Source organism: Patagioenas fasciata, chromosome W (assembly GCF_037038585.1).
Source record: "Patagioenas fasciata isolate bPatFas1 chromosome W, bPatFas1.hap1, whole genome shotgun sequence".
Classification (NCBI taxonomy): Eukaryota; Metazoa; Chordata; class Aves; order Columbiformes; family Columbidae; genus Patagioenas; species Patagioenas fasciata.
The window spans coordinates 54,324,029-54,342,760 of record NC_092559.1 but is presented as its reverse complement, the minus strand read 5'-3'; the positions used below and the strand labels follow the sequence as shown (position 1 = coordinate 54,342,760).

Genomic DNA, 18,732 nt, shown 5'->3' with positions numbered 1-18,732 from the left:
CTCCCAGACAATGGCTAAGACATCAATAAGTTGTGGTGTAAACTTCCTCTGCTGAAGTTGTTGTGGTGTAAAGATGGCTCTGTATATAGCTGTAAAGCATATTGTAGTTTTGTTTATAGTTATGCACTTTAATGCCTAAAAATATAGTGGCAGCTGCTGTGGCTTTAACTTGTAAGGAGTGTGAGTGTTGTGAACCCAGCTATGTTGTAAAGTGTCCTAACTGTATGTGAGAGTTGGTCCGAAGATGGAGCAGTATTTGCCTGAACATCGCCATCAAGACCTTAGAGAACTGAAGCTGAGACTGAAAGAACGCATGGACAATGACTTGGAGAGAGGCCCAAGGAGAAGCATTGTGTTGCACTGTTTCTCCGATACGGGGGGGCTCCTGCTAACAATGGCTGTCGTGTGGACTTTGCCTGCTTCTTCAGCCAAACCAGCCCCCGCCTCCTGAAAGCTATTGTTATGAGGGTCTCTTCGACCCAGGGACAAGAGCTGCCATCCAGAAGAATGTGTTCTCACCTGCAGCCTCAGTTACACGTGTCCCTCACCTGCTCCCCCAAACAATGGCCAACGAAAAGGAGCATGCCCAGCAGCTCGCCAAGGGTCCTGAGGTCACCCAATGGACCAGAGAAAGACCCCTGAATTCTGGACACGTAAGCGCTGGCAAAAGAAAGCGTGAATCTCTCGAGCCTGCGCAGTACGAGCCTGGGTTGCGAAGTCTAGGCGGAGACTGGGCTAACACAATGGGAGCAAGGGGGGGTGAAGAAGCATAAAAGGTGACTCCAGAATGGGCACCGTTGAAGATCTTCCCACCAGAGGATCCCGAACCACGACGGAGGACCGGCCGGACTCCACGGGACCGGAGACCAGAGGGACGCTTCTGGAACTGGACTGGTGATAAACGCAACCTCATTTCGCATCTTTACTCTTACTTTTCCCTGTTTCTTTTCCCTTTTGTTTTTCTTACTCTCTCTCTCTAGCGCGTGCCGCTTTACGGGCAAATTAATAAAGTAACACTGCTTGATTGAATTATAACCCCTTGGCATTTCGGTGGCCTTAATTTTGCGCTCTAAGATCAAGGTAAAAGAACCATCACGAGTCCATCGCCAAATGGACTGTGACATTTAATTGGCGACGAGGATGGGATTCTGGGAAACAGAGGGGTGTAAATAGTGAGAGGCCTCTGTCTCTCGGAATCAAACCAAAAGATCTCAAAGTGCAAAAGGGGTGTTGCTCTCATGTTGATGAGAATTGTCTGCTAGGGAGAGTGAAGGGGCAATCTTGTGTGTTTGTGTAACTAAGTTGTGCCTCCCCGTAGCAGATTTTTGGCCCCTTCGACCACTTTGGAAAGAGAAGGCTGACGCAGCGGTTGCTGTGGTTTTTGTAACTAAGTTGTGCCTTCCTAGAGTGTGTACCGCCCCTTCGTAGTAAGAATGACCGGAAAAGCTGACAATCAGGATTTTTGGTTAGCAAAAGACCGGGACTCGTTCTACACGCTCTTAGCAAAGTATGGAGCCCGACCCTCCGTACCCGGAGAAGACTGGGCTTGTGACAATTGGACTAATTTGCAAAGTGTAGTGGACCGAGTGATTTCTTTGCAGACCAAGTCTGAGTTTAGATCAAATAAAGATAAGACAGTTGTCTGCGCTGTTCTAGGAGCCAGTCTAGTAGCAGCAATAGAAGATCGCTTTATGCGACGCCGCAACGAAAGTAAAATAATAGTATCCCTTGAAAATCTGGTGCAGGTCTTGCAAAAAACAACCTCCAGCTTAGAACAACAATTAGAAACCTGCTTTCAACAATTAGAGAAGGAGAGGGAAGAAAACCGCTCATTGAAAGCCACTCTGAAGGAAAACACGGGGGTGCGGAGGGAGTGGGAGTTAGAGGAGAAAAATATCCGACACATAAATCAAATCTACCCTCAGAAAGAATTGGAGGACTCGGGAAAACGTTATGATGAATTCCCACATGTGAGACCCTTAGTTAAAACAGAATACTTTTATGCAAATGAGGAGGACACTGACCCTCACATTACAACTAAGCAAACACCTTACACTGCCACTGAGCTGACCAAACTGAAAAAGGAGTATGGTTGCCTCCCTAAAGAATCTGAAACTGAATACGTGTGGCGTGTATCCCTAACTGGGGGAGACCAAATTCAGTTAAGTGAACAAGAAGCAAATGGATACTGGGGGCATGGAGTCTTCTTAACAACTGGTGACAGACGTGCCCCATGGTCTCTAACCCAGCGAGCTGCTTACTAGGCTGGAGGGCTAAACCCCTTAGATAGGGGAGAGCCCTTAGCAACTACTGGCACACCTGATCAGTTGCTAGAAAGTGTACACAAAGCAGCCTGCTTGCAAATTACACATGAAAGAAAATTGATTCCCGAATGTGAATCCCCAATAATGCTGCCAGTGAATCCTAACATGATAACTCCCTTCATAAGGGGACTTTCAGAGTCTCTCCCAGAAACAGGGAAACTAGAACCTCCATTCCCTAGTTGTGGGCGGGGGGGTGGAGGGTGGTTTTATATCCTTCAGCTCACACACACAAAGGGGGAAGATTTGTTGATCACAGCGATAGTGAGTCCTAAGCATGCACTTGTAACCTTTTTAATCGACATCGGTGCACAGATTTCTGCTCTAAGCAAAGTAGTTGCTAAAAGGTTTGGGGTTTCTCCCTTAAAGCGACATTTTTGCATCCTCAGTGCCTTAGAGTTGACAGAACAATACCCCCTTCCCCTGGGTGCCAAGGTTAACTCAGAATGTACCTGGGAGAAAGGTTTGTTTGTTGGTAGCTTGGCTCTGGTAGAAGTAGAGGAGATTACGGGACAGCAGCCAACCGTATCAAGAAGTCCATTTAAAGTCATAAGAACAGTCACTACTGGGACCCCTCTCCCTGACCGGGCAGCCCAAAAGGCCTCAGTACGAAAGTGGTATGCTCAGATTGAACACTATTGTAACATTTTCTCACTGTCTGAAAGAGCTTTAAAAAACCTAGCTAGGCAAGCTGTGGGCTGGGTAGCTTCTCATCAGGTAGATGAGAGATCCGCAGGAGAATGGAATAACTGAGCTGATGAATTTGCAAGACTGGCCCCTGTACAAAAGGACCAAATTTCAGAAGACTGGGAACGCTTGTTAGAATGATTACATGTAAAGCACAAACACACCGGAGCTAAAGACTTGTATCGTGAAGCCTTGGCCAGCGAACAATGTCGAAGACGTCTTGAAAAGCACCCTATAGAAGACAACCCTCTACATTAAAGTGAGGGTAAAGGTTTGTGGGATGCCTGGCAAGTGAATTATTTTAGCCCTTTTAAGGAAACAGGGCTAGTAGGGGGGGAAATAACCCCAGGATCAGTCCAAGCTGAAGCTTTTGGCAGGGCTACAGGTGAAAACACTGTGAAACCATTGCGAGAATGGTTTGGAACTTTTCCAAACTCACAAGCTGCACCCGCTGGATAATTCCATCATTCTAATTATTCTTGCCTCGAGGAGGCGAGCCCTGTTTGTTTTCCTTTTTGCAGGAGAACTCCGAGGGACACAGAGAATAACACGAATCATTCAAGAATCAAATCTGAAGGCCTACATTTTAAAATGACCAATAGTGCAATTAAGTTGCTAATATGTTCCTACATCTTTTCACTTACCTACTATAGTAATTGAATGGGAGTGGGATAGTAAAGAATAAGTTAGAGATCTAACTAGTGTGTTGGGGACAGGATTGGAAGTCTTAAATGGCATTGATTCAAAAATATTAATGAATAAATTGTTTACCAAAAGTAAATATAAAAGACCACAAATTGTGGTCCATAATAACCTTTCTTTGGCTCTCAGTTGTTTTCAGGCACAACTGTAGATGCAATCAGTGGCCGCCTCGATCGTAAGGGAAGGTGAAGAAGGCACTTTTCCTACTGAAATTCGGAAAATTGTCTGGGACAGCGCCACTGAATTTGAGAGAGAACTCCCATCCTGGTGGACTTTGGTAAACTTTACCTATAACCCCATCACGAATACGGCCACGACCTTTGTGTTAGCCATACACAATGCTTCAGTATACATAATTTACCCAATCATTGCATTAGGGTTGAACCACAACGGAGCTATACTCTATCCTTTCGAGCATAGAGTATGGGCCCGAAAAGTGGATGAGAAATGGAAAACTGTCAATTTAGAATCTTGCATTGCGCGAGAACAGCAAGGATTCATCTGCGAAAGTAATACAATCAGTGCTCAAGACATTTGTCTGGACACTGAGCAGAATGTTTGTCATTTTGAGGTTCGTCCTGACAATCGAGAAACAGTACTAGTGTATATTGGCAAAGGTTGTGTGTGCTTGAGGACCACTTGCAACTCTATATTAGTAGATATGGTGACGGTAAATATTAGAAATCATTCAAATTTTTGTGTTTGTGATTTTGTTAAGATTAATGGATGTGATTTTTCTTATCTCGCACCAGTTATATCTCATCAACTTATACAATCTCATTACACACTGATTCAAGAATTACTGCCTACACCTATTGGGATGAATCTTTCATTGGTAAAGCAATTGTTGCAACACCAAGACCTGATCGAGATCTTGGAAGAAGTTCAAGTAAATGGACAGAAAACCTTGATAACCGTTCACCACGATGTTGAAGAAATTCACCGTGTGTTAAGAAGAATGGAAAAAGATGCAGAACATAAGTGGTGGAACACGCTTTTCGGGTGGTCACCTACTGCTACAGGCATCCTGAACAAGTTGTGTCACCCCATCGTTGTTCTTTTTGTATTAGTTTTGATAAGTTTTGTTCTGTCCACGGTACTGTATATTTTAAATTAGAAAATGGTAAAGCGTTTGACGCGTTTAACATCTGTGATTGATGCCCACAATTTGTTCAGTGTACCTTCCAATGTGGACATCCCTAAATTCATTGATACAAAGCGGATCGCATGATAAATGACTTATCTTTTCCTTTCCTTTTTCTTCCTTCTTACTTTCTGTCTCCCTTTGAGGATTGCGTTGTTGCCACGAGTTCCTGTTGACAATGCTCAGTCACCGGGTGGTGTGAGAGTCGGTCCAAAGATGGAGCAGTATTTGCCTGAACATCGCCATCAAGACCTTAGAGAACTGAAGCTGAGACTGAAAGAACGCATGGACAATGACTTGGAGAGAGGCCCAAGGAGAAGCATTGTGTTGCACTGTTTCTCCGATACGGGGGGGCTCCTGCTAACAATGGCTGTCGTGTGGACTTTGCCTGCTTCTTCAGGCAAACCAGCCTCCGCCTCCTGAAAGCTATTGTTATGAGGGTCTCTTCGACCCAGGGACAAGAGCTGCCATCCAGAAGAATGTGTTCTCACCTGCAGCCTCAGTTACACGTGTCCCTCACCTGCTCCCCCAAACAATGGCCAACGAAAAGGAGCATGCCCAGCAGCTCGCCAAGGGTCCTGAGGTCACCCAATGGACCAGAGAAAGACCCCTGAATTCTGGACACGTAAGCGCTGGCAAAAGAAAGCGTGAATCTCTCGAGCCTGCGCAGTACGAGCCTGGGTTGCGAAGTCTAGGCGGAGACTGGGCTAACACAATGGGAGCAAGGGGGGGTGAAGAAGCATAAAAGGTGACTCCAGAATGGGCACCGTTGAAGATCTTCCCACCAGAGGATCCCGAACCACGACGGAGGACCGGCCGGACTCCACGGGACCGGAGACCAGAGGGACGCTTCTGGAACTGGACTGGTGATAAACACAACCTCATTTCTCATCTTTACTTTTACTTTTCCCCGTTTCTTTCCCCTTTCTTTTTCTTACTCTCTCTCTCTCTAGCGCGTGCCGCTTTATGGGCAAATTAATAAAGTAACACTGCTTGATTGAATCATAACACCTTGGCATTTTGGTGGCCTTAATTTTGCGCTCTGAGATCGAGGTAAAAGAACCATCACGAGTCCATCGCCGAGTGGACCGTGACACTGTAGAGCTGAGTCTTACCTGCATTTGAGCTGTGTGCCTGAATTGTTTTGTGTTAACTGTAAGTTTTGGAGAGAGTGGGGACTGTATGTTGTGAGTAGCTTTTAGTAGTATCTGTGGCGTATTGATGTATGTATTAATACTCCTAGTTTGTATTTGTTATAAGATGAGCTGTATTGTTCTGTATTAAGCATAACGGGAGGACAGCATAGTAGTGGTATTCTGAAAAGAGCTTGTTAGGGTGTGTTTTAGCTCACAGGAAAGAAATTGAGGAACCACCTGGTGATAATGTGAATAGAGAAACCTCGATGAAATATTATAATCAGTGGCCATCGTACAAATTAGATGATGAGAAAAAGTAGCCTCAATGAAACTTTGAGTTATGGTACTTTAATATTATTGTCGAAGAGAGAAGGAAAATGGAGTCAAGTTATGTATGCTGATATATTTTTCACTTTGTGAAATCACTCAGAGTGGCAGAAAGAATGTGGTATTAATTTGGCACCACAGGATCCTTTTTTTTTAACATTGGAAAAGGAGCCAAACAAAGTACGGGGGCAGCTGAAACAATGTTGTTCAGTATGTAGAATAAGACAGAAAACTCCCCTGATGAGAGGGGAGGATAGCATAGTAGATTATGTGCCCCCACGGCGGGGGGGAGGGGGAGGTAGAATTGAAGATTATGTGCCTTTACCTTCTGAGGTGGCAGATGATGAAGCTTCAGAGAGAGAAGAGGAAAACAGGGAAAATAAATTGAATTTTTAATAGCTACTGGAGCATCTTATTTGGTTTTGAATCAGGAATTGATACCTTTAGATAAAGATTTTTTAACTGTAGTGGAAGCTACTGGCCAACAAGAGAAATCTTTCTTTTTCTTTTGACAGTCAATCAAATACAAATTGAGAAAACAAATTGGAATTCAGAAGTTCTTATATATGCCTGGGTCTCCAAAACTGTTATTAAGATGAGACCTATTAGACCAATTGAAAGCAATAATAATATTCAAACAAAGTGAAATTCAAGATAAAAGAACTGTGATTTTAAATTTGGCAATGATTCAAACTGACCAGCAAAGCCAAATACCTCAGGAAATATTGGATCAAGTATTTCCAGGGGTCTGGGCTTCAAGAGTTCCTGGTAAATCAAAGAATGCAGAACCAGTGAAAATTAATTTGAAACCTGGAGGTGGACCAGTCAGAATCAAACAATATCCCCTGAAATTAGAGGATAGGGGAAAAAAAAAAAAATAAAAAAAAAATCAGTAACTTCCTGCAGTTTGGACTGCTGATGGAATGCGAATAAAGAAACAAGATGGTAAAAGCTATAAAGTTAGTGTAGGATTTGAGAGTAATAAATAAAATTACATTCAGTAGTAGGTAATCCTTACACATTGTTAACCAAATTATGAGACAATCAGAAATAGTTTACTGTATTGGATTTGAAAGATGCCTTGCATCTCTTCTGTCTTGCATTAGACAATGAGAGTCAGAAGCTTTTGAGTGAGAAAATCCCGATACTGGGAGAAAAGCCCAATTAACCTGGACAGCGTTACCCCAGGGATAAGAACTCAAAGCCTAGGAAGCTCTTCCAGGAAATGGGACCTTGTTATCTCCTTATAGCCACAAAAACCAAAGAAGATTGTGTGCAATGGACTGTAAGTTTACTAATTTTCTGATATTAAGGGAGTATCGAGTTTCCCAACAGAAAGCCCAACTGATGCAGCACCAAGTGACTTATCTGAGATTCAAGATCTCTGGAGGACAGGGAGAGCTGGGGATGGAGCGAAAAGAAGCTATCTGCCGGACACCAGAACCTGCAACGGTAAAAGAGCTCCAGACATTTCTTGAAATGACAGGTTGGTGCAGACTTTGGATTTTTAATTATGGACTTTTAGTAAAGCCTTTGTATGAACTGTTAAAAGAAAACACCTCCAAGTTGAATTGGATGGGAGAAGCCAGGAGGGCTTTTTCACAACTGAAAAGGAACTGATGAAGGCCCCAGCCCTGGGCCTCCCAGATGTCACCAAACCATTGTGGTTATTCTCACATGAAAGGCAAGGCATTGCTCTGGGTGTCCTAGCACAGCAATTAGGACCCTATAAGTGATCAGTGGCTACTTCAGCAAGTTTGCTGATGACACCAAGCTGGGAGGAGTGGCTGACACTGGAAGCTGTGCTGCCATCCAGAGACCTGGACAGGCTGGAGAGTTGGGCGGGGAGAAATTGAATGCAATAGAACAAGGGCAAGTGTAGAGTCTTGAATCTGGGCAGGAACAACCCCAGGTTCCAGTGTAAGTTGGGGAATGACCTATTAGAGAGCAGTGTAGGGTAAAGGGACCTGGGGGTCCTGGGGACAGCAGGATGACCATGAGCCAGCACTGGACCCTTGTGGCCAGGAAGGCCAATGGTACCTGGGGTGGGTTAGAAGGGGGTGGTCAGTAGGTCAGAGAGGTTCTCCTGCCCCTCTGCTCTGCCCTGGGGAGACCACACCTGGAATATTGTGTTGTCGAGGGTTTTGATTGCAGGGTGACAATCAAACCCTGGCAGATGTATTGTTAACCTCCTCTTCCCCCCACTTCCCCCTTCAGCCCCTCCCTCTCCCTCCTTCCCACTCAGGACAGGTGATCAGGAGGAAAAGAAGGACAGAGAGAAGAGAGTTGGAAAAATTAAAAATGTTTTAGTAATGCTACTAATAAGAATAGAGAAAATAATACAAAATATACAAAACCAATCTTGAAAGTCTCCTCAGCAACTGCAGAGCCAGCACCCAAAGTCCTGGACTGGATTCTGTAGCCAACCGGAGCTGGATTCAGTCTCTCACTAGGCCTCAGTTCACAGGGATGACTAGCAAGGTCCTCTCCTAATGTCGGCCATAAGCAGAAGGGAAAAAAGGAAAAGGAAGAAGGCACGAGATCCTCGTGATCTCCCACTTTTATATGAAGTATTCACGTGAATGGAATGTTACACACAGTTGGTCAGTTTCTTGGTCACCTGTTTCTCGTTGCCCCTCTCGTGAGATGTCCATCCATGTTTATCAATAACTTCACATTCCATTGCTATGTTTACCAAAACATGTGTCTGCAGCTAATATGAAGGCTTTAGCTGACAGGCAAAAGAGAAACTTGTTTTTAACAAAACCAGGACAAACAGAGATTTTATTAGATATTGGAATTTTTTTCTAGCCCCTTCTGGTTTATTATAGCAGTGTTGGTAATGAAAGATGCTGGCTCTACTTTTCTGGAGGTCTTGGGATAATAGGGCATATGGTATTGTCACAGTTTACTGCAGGGCAACAATAAACCGTGGTAGATGCTTTCTGTTAATCCCCTGCCCTCCCAGATAAGGAAAGGTAATAGGAGGAAAGGGGAGAGAGATTTGCAAGTTGGAAAAGTTTTAAAAGCTTTACTAATGCTACTAATAAATAGAGAAAATAATACAAAATATACAAAACCAATCTTGAATTTCCTGGCATAGCGCAGCGTTGCCACAGAGCTGGCGTTGCTCCAGCGGCTGCAGGGCAGGTACCCGGAAGTCCTGGGTTGGACTCCACAGTAAACCGGAACTGGATTCAGGGATGCAGGGTCTGGAACCAGGCCTTGGATCGCAGGCACGATAGGTAGGGTCCTCTTCAGATGCCAGCCATGGTGGAAGAGAGCGAGACCCTTGTGATCTCCCACTTTTATAGGTTGTATGATGTGTATGGGATGGAATACTCAATTGGTCAATTTTAGTCACCTGTTCTGTCTGCCCCTCCTTGCAAATATGCCTCTCTGACTTATAGGACATGCAAAATTTTATCAGTAACCTTGGCTGCCATAGTAATAAATCTAAACCTGGGTCTTTTCTGCATACCACAGCTAACCTTATCAGCTCTGGAGTGAACAGCATCTCAAAAACATGCAGCTAAATTCAGAAAAGTGCAGTTACTTAGAAGAACTTAGCTGAAAGGAAAATTCACTAAAAGAGAACTGATCTTGTTTTTAACAAAACCAGGACAGGTATATCGAGTAATTTCCATGTTAATATGTCCATAACTTTTTCATTTCATTTTTGAAATGAGAGCAAATGTCAGACTCAATTATTTCAAGTCTACTATGTCTCTGTCGGAGAATGAAGAATTTTGTAGGCCTCTTTGAATGCAGACGTGCGGACCGGATGAGGGTAAAGAATCTGGCTCAATGTGAGTTTAACATCAATGCCCTTTAATGAACGTTTAACAACACTTAATATCAATGGCCGCCAGAGCACGTTTTTACAACCCTTATATACTCTTTACCCAATGGCCACGCGGCAAGCGCAGGCTACGATTGGTTACTCTCTGCAGTCACTCTTCCCCCTCCACTATGGTGATTAGCTGCAGGGCACTGTCCATGAACTGTTCATGTGCATCAACGACGGCGCCCCTCCTGCAGCCTGGGTCGAGGGCAGACCAGCTTCTGTTTACTTCCGTTCTGTCTTTGGTGTCTCCAGAAAAACCTTCCGTGCAGGTCCTAGCCTGCACCACAGCCACATCAAGCTCTGGCTTGTTCACAGCACACAGACCATGTCCTCTTTCTTCCAAAAACTCTCCACAATTCCTCCTTTTTTTCTTTTTGGACAAGCCAGGCTTGATTAGCTATGCGTTCTAACCCCTCTTTGATACGTGATAAAGAACAACTTATACATAACGTATCAATTACAACAACACCCCCTTAGGCCAAGCCAATTTGTTAAACTTTCTAAACCAAAAAATCAATCGGTTCGATTTCCTGTGGCTCTGACCCTACGGGAAGGCGATCATCGCAATTGTCATAGTTGTCAAACCATGCGCTAATATTTTTCTTCTTAGCAAACTTGAGGTATTCCATTGCCGTTTAAATATCGCAATGGATTGATTAAACAAATTCCAAGAACTTTTATTTAATGGTACTCCTACTCAACATGTAACAAATGGTGTGCTGGGTGTTGATAAACCTGCCCAGAAGGTAGTGGTGTTTAAAGATCTTCCTAACGTTACCGTACATTTTGACGAGGATCAAAAGCAGTTCTTAACAAAAACCCAGGAACTAGACTACTTCTCAAGAGAATGAAAAAGGTACAAACTTTCCACGTGTTTAACACTTTATCATTAAGACCTACTTATATAACTATATTACACATACATGTCACAGCTAAATTAATGCAAAGATTACGCCTCATTCTGTGTCCTCCGAAGGTTCTGTTGCAGGGAGTTGATTCGGTTGAATTTGCTTCAACTCCGGCTTTACTGCTCGGCTTGGAACCCACAATGGACCTTGATCTGTGGAGAGACACATGTACCCTCTGCCATTAAAAATAACAGGTACTGGTCCCTTCCACATTCCAGTGGTGGGATCACTGAACTGCTGCCACTACTGGTTGGATTGCAGATGAGACTTGCTGGCTAACTTGTTGAAGCGATCTCTGCATAACCCCTTCGAAAGCGGCAGCCATCACTTCCGCATTTCACTGTTCTTCTGTCCTGGCTACTTGCGTCAGCATTTCCTCTACTGAAGATCCCGGTGGCAGAGCTGCTAGTATTTGTTTAGTCTTTGAATTTGCATTATCGAAAACTAGCAACCGAAACATTTGGTTTTTCATCTCTTCTGACAAATCCGGGTTTTGCATTACCCCTTCATGTAGCCGGTCAATAAAATGCGTGAAATTTTCTGTAGTGCCTTGGCGTATTCCACTGAATGAGGGAGCTAAGGGTCCTGGTAAAGTTAAGAAAGCATCTAGGGCAAGTTGTGCAGCTTTCCAGTGAACTTCAGCAATAAATCGCAGCTGAACTTCTATTGTAGAGTACTGTCCACGACCTGTATAGGTATCGGGTACCACATTGGTTAATGGGTCCTTTGGACTGGTGTGTTTGGCTGTTTCTTGCTGCGCTTGTTGATACCAGGCCGATTCCCACAGGAGGAATTGTGCTGGAGTTAGTAATAAGCGCATTAAATTTTGGCAGTCCATGGGACACAATAAGTCAGCAGTAAAAATCCAATGCAGTATTTGTCTGGTAGCTTCTGAACGTATCCCATAGTTGGTGATTGTTTGTTTGGCTTGCTGTAAAATTTTCCATTCATGTGGTTCCCATACCGCTGTCTGGGTGTTCATATTTTGAATTACCGGTAGGGCTAATTTTGCTGGAGACCAATCACCTTCTAGAATGGCATCTTTGATGACTGTGGCAGGATGCAAACCCCCCTCTCTCCCCCCACCTCCTTCAGTATGGAGGGAGTAGGCACATCTCCCTCTCTCTGCTACTTGAGGCTAACAACTTCTTTTGTTTGGCCCAGAGCACCCTGGCCAGGGCCATTAGAAGAAGGGATTGCCAAGGCGCCAGTGAGCCGCTGGGCACCTGTGACCAGTGTGGGGGATGTTTGGAGGCTTCAGAGGCACCCCGCACATGGTGTGGGGGTGCAGAGAAGCTTCTAGAATGCCTACAGTCAGGTCTGATCAGCCAGTATAAAAACGGGACTCTCTCATCGAGACTGGGCCCATTGTCGCCGGTCTCTCGGAGCACCAGCTGAAGATACTGCTGCCGAGAGCCTCCCTCCCCGGGATGGAGACCCCGCTTGCCTTGCCGCCACAGGTGTGAGTAAAACCCCTTGCAGGATTGCGAGTATATTTATCCTTTCCTTGCACATATGCACGTGTAACTTCCCGTGCTTAATACAAGCACGTATAAAATTATTTCCTCGCCCAATCGCAAGTGTATTTATATTCCGTGCACATTTGCATGCGTACTTTAAATTTATCCTCGCACAATCACGTGTGTAACTTTATTCCGTGCACATTTGCACGCGTACTTTAAATTATTTCCTCGCACAATTGCGAGTGTATTATAAATTTATCCTCGCACAATCGCGAGTGTATTTTCCTCCCGTGCTTCCACATAAGCACGTGTAGTATTCCGTGCACATTCGCACGTGTAAGTAAATTAACCCTCGCAGAATTGCGAGTGTATTATAAATTTACCCTCGCAGAATTGCGAGCGTACACTTTACCTTTAAGAATAATCCCGCACCGTGTTCAGGCAAGTGTGTACTCCTCTGGGACTCGGGGGTGGTTCCGGCATTGTTTTGGGTGAAGCCACGTGCATGCACACTGTGGACCGCCTGTTGTACTATTTGCTGCCCCTTAATAATTTTCCTCAACTGATACCCGAACCTATATTTAAGTCACTTTTGGAGTGCTAAAACCCTGTTTCTCACCGGTTTAATAAAAGTTGTTTTGGACACTGTTGTCCCTTAAATCAGCCTCGGGGTGCCTACATGACAATGACCCCTGACCATCTGCCAGGTCGGGGCGGTTACCGATCAGTAGGTTCTATGGGTACCTTTGGTTGCATTGTTTGTGGAAGGCAACCTGGTTTTTGAAACTCGATTTGTCTCTTATTTTTCTCTACATCTGACATTCGCAAGTCAAGTTGTTCAAGCTTACTGGTAATAACTTGCAGTAACTGCTCTACTACTTGTGATGAGCCCAATGACGTAGAAGGAGGCTCACAGGATACTTCAGCAGGTATTTGCGGAGGCAAGTTGTGGGGCGGTCCCGGTCCCCACGGCCCGGCCGGGCCTGACCCGGCTGACGCGATAGTCTCAAGAGGGGGGCGTGTCTGACTCGGGGTAGGGCAGAGGCGGAGCTGTAGGAGGAGGGCGGCACTCAGGGCCTCCCACATCCAGACAGCCCCCTAGTTGCACTTCCGCTTTCTTCTCACGTTGCCCCAGAGACTCAGACGGGGAAACTTCCGGTTCTTTGTTTGAGGATGGCAAAGTTTCCAACTCCTGCCGCAGATCGGATTGCGAGAGTATTGGCTGAGCCGGGACCCCTCGACCACCCCGAACGGCAGGCAGACCCCACAGAGTAGCCCACAGGCCCCTCTTCTCTTTTGGCCGACAAGTTTTATCAGTCCAGGTTTGTTCTGGGGCAAGAGCCCTCGTGGCTCTCAGGGCAGCGCATTGTTCTGACTTCATTACTTCCAATGATTCTAACACGGTTCTCCACAAATCTCTCAGAGCTTTAATTTCTTTCTCCTCTTCCCCTCTGATAGTCTTATCCCACATAGTGTCCCCCAATAATCTCCATTTCATTGGGGAAAACAAAAGTGGAATTTCTCCAAAGTGTCCCCACTTCTGGGCTAATGTAATCAATGTGATTAACTTGACGATTCGATACCTCTCTTAGAGAGAATAGTCGTCAACAGTACCGCGGCTGTTTCAGGTTCCATTATCTAATCAGCGCAGTTTTAAGTAGGAGGCGAGTGGCCAGCTCGTCTGGTGCTTGTCTTTTGTTACCAGACAAAGCACACTCTCATACAACCCGGTTTGGGGTTGAATATCAATGTCCGCCAGAGTACGTTTTTACAACCCTTATATACTCTTTACCCAATGGCCACGTGGCAAGCGCAGGCTACGATTGGTTACTCTCTGCAGTCACTCTACCCCCCCATGGTGATTACCTGCAGGGCACTGTCCACAAACTGTTCACGCGCAGCGACGACGGCGCCCCTCCTGCAGCCTGGGTCAAGGGCAGACCAGCTTCTGCACCACAGCCACATCAAGCTCTGGCTTGTTCACAGCACACAGCCCATGTCCTCTTTCTTCCAAAAACTCTCCACATGTCTCTACATAATTTGTTTTCTGAGACCTGCTATCATGATTTTAGCAGTGACATGAACTACTAGTTAAGTCTTTAGCAAGCCTGTAGTCATTTCTACTATTGTTAGGATAAATCCATGCCCCCTAATACTCCTGCACAAAACCTTTAAAGATAATCTAGTCCAACCCTCCTGCTGTGGGCAGGGACAGCTTTCACTAGACCAGGTCGCTCAAAGCCCCATCCAACCTGACCTTGAACTCTTCCAATGATGGGGCATCCACAACTTCTCTGGGTGACCTGTTCCAGTGTCTCACCAACCTCACTGTAAAAAAATTTCTTCCTTATATCCAGTCTAAACCTACCCTCCTTCAGTTTGAAACCATTGCCCCTTGTCCTGTCACTACAGGCCCTGGCAAAAAGTCTCTCTCGGTCTTTCTTACAAGCCCTCTTCATATATTGAAAGGTCTCATTAAGGTCTACCTGTAGCCTTCTCTTCCCTAATTCTCTCAGCCTTTATAGGAGAGGTGTTCCAGCTCTCTGATCATCTTGGTGGCCCTTCTCTGGACCCTCTCCAACAGGTCCATGCCTGTTGGAGAATGGCTTAAATATAAGGGACAGTTGTACGAGCAGAGTCTGTTCTGAAGGCTTTAGCATAAGTAGCAAGACTAGGCCTCAGTGGGAACCGCTGACTGTTTCAGTAAAATCAGCAAGGTCACTGAGACCTTGGCAGAGTTTCACAAACAGCTTTCAACAGCACTACAATGTAGAATAAGCATAGCTAGCAGCTGCAAGTAGGAGGACCATGCAAATATACTGTTAGAGCTTAAGCCAATTAGTAGGTGACAGGTATGCATAATTATTGTGAACTGTATATGCTATTCGGGTTAATAAATTGAACTATGCTTTATCACTCATATTGAGTCGACCTGCGTGTTCCTCCGCCGCTCAAACATGCCTTTCCTGTACTGAGGACCCGAGAGCTGGACGCCACTCCAGGTGGGGTCTCACCACAGCTGAGCAGAGGGGGACAATCACATCCTTTGACCTGTTGACCATGCTTATTTTTAGGCAGCCCAGGATATGGTTGGCTTTCTGGGCTGCAAGCACACACTGATGGCTCACGTCCAGTTTTTTGTTCACCATTATCCCCAAGTCTTTCTCTGCAGGGTTGCTCTCAATCCCTTCATCCCCCTGTCTGTATTGATATCAGGTATTTCCCCGACCCAGGTTCAGGATCGTACACTTAGCCTTGTTGAACCTCATGAGGTTCACATGGGCCCACTCCTCAAATCTTCCAAGGTCCTTCTGGATGGCATCCCATCCCTCCAATGAATCAACTCTAACACTGCAAACTTGCCGAGGGTGCTCTCAATCCCATTGCCTATGTTGTTGTTGAAGATATTAAATAGAATCAGTCCCAGTATGGACCCTTGAGGGACACCACTCTACTGGTTTCCACTTGGACATTAGGCCATTACCTATAGCTCTATGGACACAGCCATCCAGCCAGTTCCTGATCTATCAAATCCATATCTCTCCAATTTAGTGGCCAGAATATTGTGAGGAATCATATAAAAAGCCTTACAGAAGTCCAGATAGGTGACATCTGTAGTTCTTTTCTTGTCCACTGATGCAGTCACTCCATCGTAGAAGGCCACTAGATTAGTCAGGCACTATTGCCCTTGGTGAAGTCACGTTGGCTGTCTCTAATCACCTCCCTGTCTTCCATATGTTTCAACATGTCTTCCAGGATGATCTGTTCCATGATCTTATCTGGCATGGAGGTGAGGTTGAATTTCCAGGATAGTTCCCAGGGTCCTCCTTATTACCCTTTTAAAAAAAGGATGTGATATTCCCTTTTCTCCAGGCACTGGGTACTTTGCCTGACTGCCATAACTTCTGAAACATGACAGAGAGTGGCTTGGCAACTACATCAGCCAATTCCCTTAGGATCCTGGGATGCGTCTTGTTGCAACCCATGGACTTATGTATGTTCTGCTTCCTCAGGTGGTCTCGAACCTGATCTTCTCTTATGATGGGAGTAACTTCATTCCTCCAGTCCCTGCCTTGAGGTTCAGGAGCTTGAGAGATGTGGGAAGAGAGATGACCATTGAAAACTGAGTCTATTTATCATGCATCTCAAGATTGGTATTTTAAATGTTGTCTTTAATGCTTCAATATTTTCAGTTGTTCATCTTTTTTCACTAATGTAAAAAAATTAGTCCTTTATTATTTGTGTAATGGCATGTCTAGACAAGTCCACCCCTCAGTCTCTCACCTAGTAATAGGTGACATTTCATCCTCAAATTTCATGAGTCCATCAAACTACAAATATAATAGTTCCCCTCTGTGTTCCCAGAGCAGGTTTTGATTGTGGGAATCTGAGCAACTTGATCTGCCTGATGGTTGTTGTTTTGTTTTTAGTGGCCTTTCCCTTTGGGACACTGGCATTGACATGTCATACTCACACACTGAGTTTTTCCAAATCCTATATGATGTTTTCCCACATGTTAGCCATTCAAATAGGCTTTTGTCATCTCTGTCAATTCCTGTTTCCACTGTGTGAGCCAGCCCCAAAATCAGTATGCAGGTATAACTAGAGCCATTTCCTCTGCAATACTACATTGATGGCTAGTTTTATGGCTTAGACTTGTGCAAACTGACTCAATTGTCCTTCACTTTCATCCATTTTTATCATATGACAGATGGGATTCCAAACAACAGTGTGTACACATATGCAGGCACGTCGCAAGAAGAGCCAGAGGCCACGAATGCATTGCAAAGAGCAAGTTTTATTTTAGTTACCTCTCTACTGGGGGATCTCCGAAGTCACACCTAAGCTCCCAGGCAGAGGTGACACAAGCAGGGGACACAAGTGCTGGTAAGTTCAGCCTTGTTGGCAGATCACTGGGCCTGCTGAGCTCGCCTGCATTGCAAGGTTTCAGGCAGGCGCAGCCTCCTGCTCTTTTTCACAACAAAGCAGGACTCTCAGCCATAGTGATAAGGTGCCTAGAGTTTCTCACAGGCCTATGTTATCTAACACAGAGGTTCTACTCATCAAGCACAGAAGGCCAGTAAAACAATTAGTGTGATGTATGTGCTTTTTCTACAGACAGGTGCAAGTCACTTGAGCATATTTACATTTAACTAATCTCCTCGCCAAATTTTCTGCTATATTCCCATACAAACAGTTTTCCATCTTCTCTATTTGCCAATAGCGCCAGCACTCTTCAATGTCTTTCTAAATGACCGAGACTCAGGACTTGAGGGATTGCTTAGTAAGTTTGCCGATGACACAAAATTGGGAGGAGCTGTCAACACTCTTGAGGGCAGAGAGGCCCTGAAGAGGGATCTGGACAAATTGAAGAACTGGGCAATCACCAACTGCATGAAGTTCAACAAGAGCAAGTGCCAGATTTTGCACCTGGGACACGTCAACCTGGCTGTACATACAGGCTGTGGACGAGATGCTGGAAAGCAGTCCTGTGGAGAGGGATCTGGGGATTTTTGTCAACAGCAAGTTGAACGTGAGCCAACAGTGTCCCTGGCAGCCAAGAGGGCAACTGTGTCCTGGGTGCATCCAGCACAGCATCACCAGCCGGGCGAGGGAGGTGATTGTCCTGCTCTGCTCTGCACTGGTGCAACCTCACCTGGAGCACTGTGTGCAGATCTGGGCGCCACAGGATAAAAAAGATATTAAGCTACTAGTGAGTGTCCAGAGGAGGGCTACAAAATTGGCGAAGGGTTTGGAGGGGAAGCTTGGAGAAGAGGAGACTGAGAGGAGACCTCATAGCGGCTACAGTTTCCTCACAAGGGGAGGAGGAAGGGTAGGCACCGAACTCTTCTCTTTAGCGACCAATGATAGAATCCAAGGGAATGGCAGGAAGATGTGCCAGGGGAGGTTTAGGTTGTTCATTAGGAAAAGGTTCTTCACCCAGAGAGTGGTGGAGAACTGGAACAGGCTCCCCAGGGAGGTGTCACAGCCCCAAGCCTGACAGTGTTCAAGAAGAGACTGGACAACATCCTCAGGCACATGGTGTGAACTGTGGGGTTGTCATATGCAGGGACAGGAGTTGGACTCAGTGATCCTTGTGGATGCCTTCCAACTCAGGACATTCTATGATTCTAATAATTTGACAAGATCTCTCAGTGAACAGAGCACATTGTTGCTTTTCTTCATATAGTTTTTCA

General features: G+C 45.3%; 1 pseudogene; it reads left to right on the top strand.

The window, feature by feature from the left end:
* Positions 1-482: 482 nt before the first annotated feature.
* Positions 483-4,189, top strand: LOC136114623 (uncharacterized; annotated as a pseudogene).
* The last annotated feature ends 14,543 nt before the right edge of the window (positions 4,190-18,732 follow it).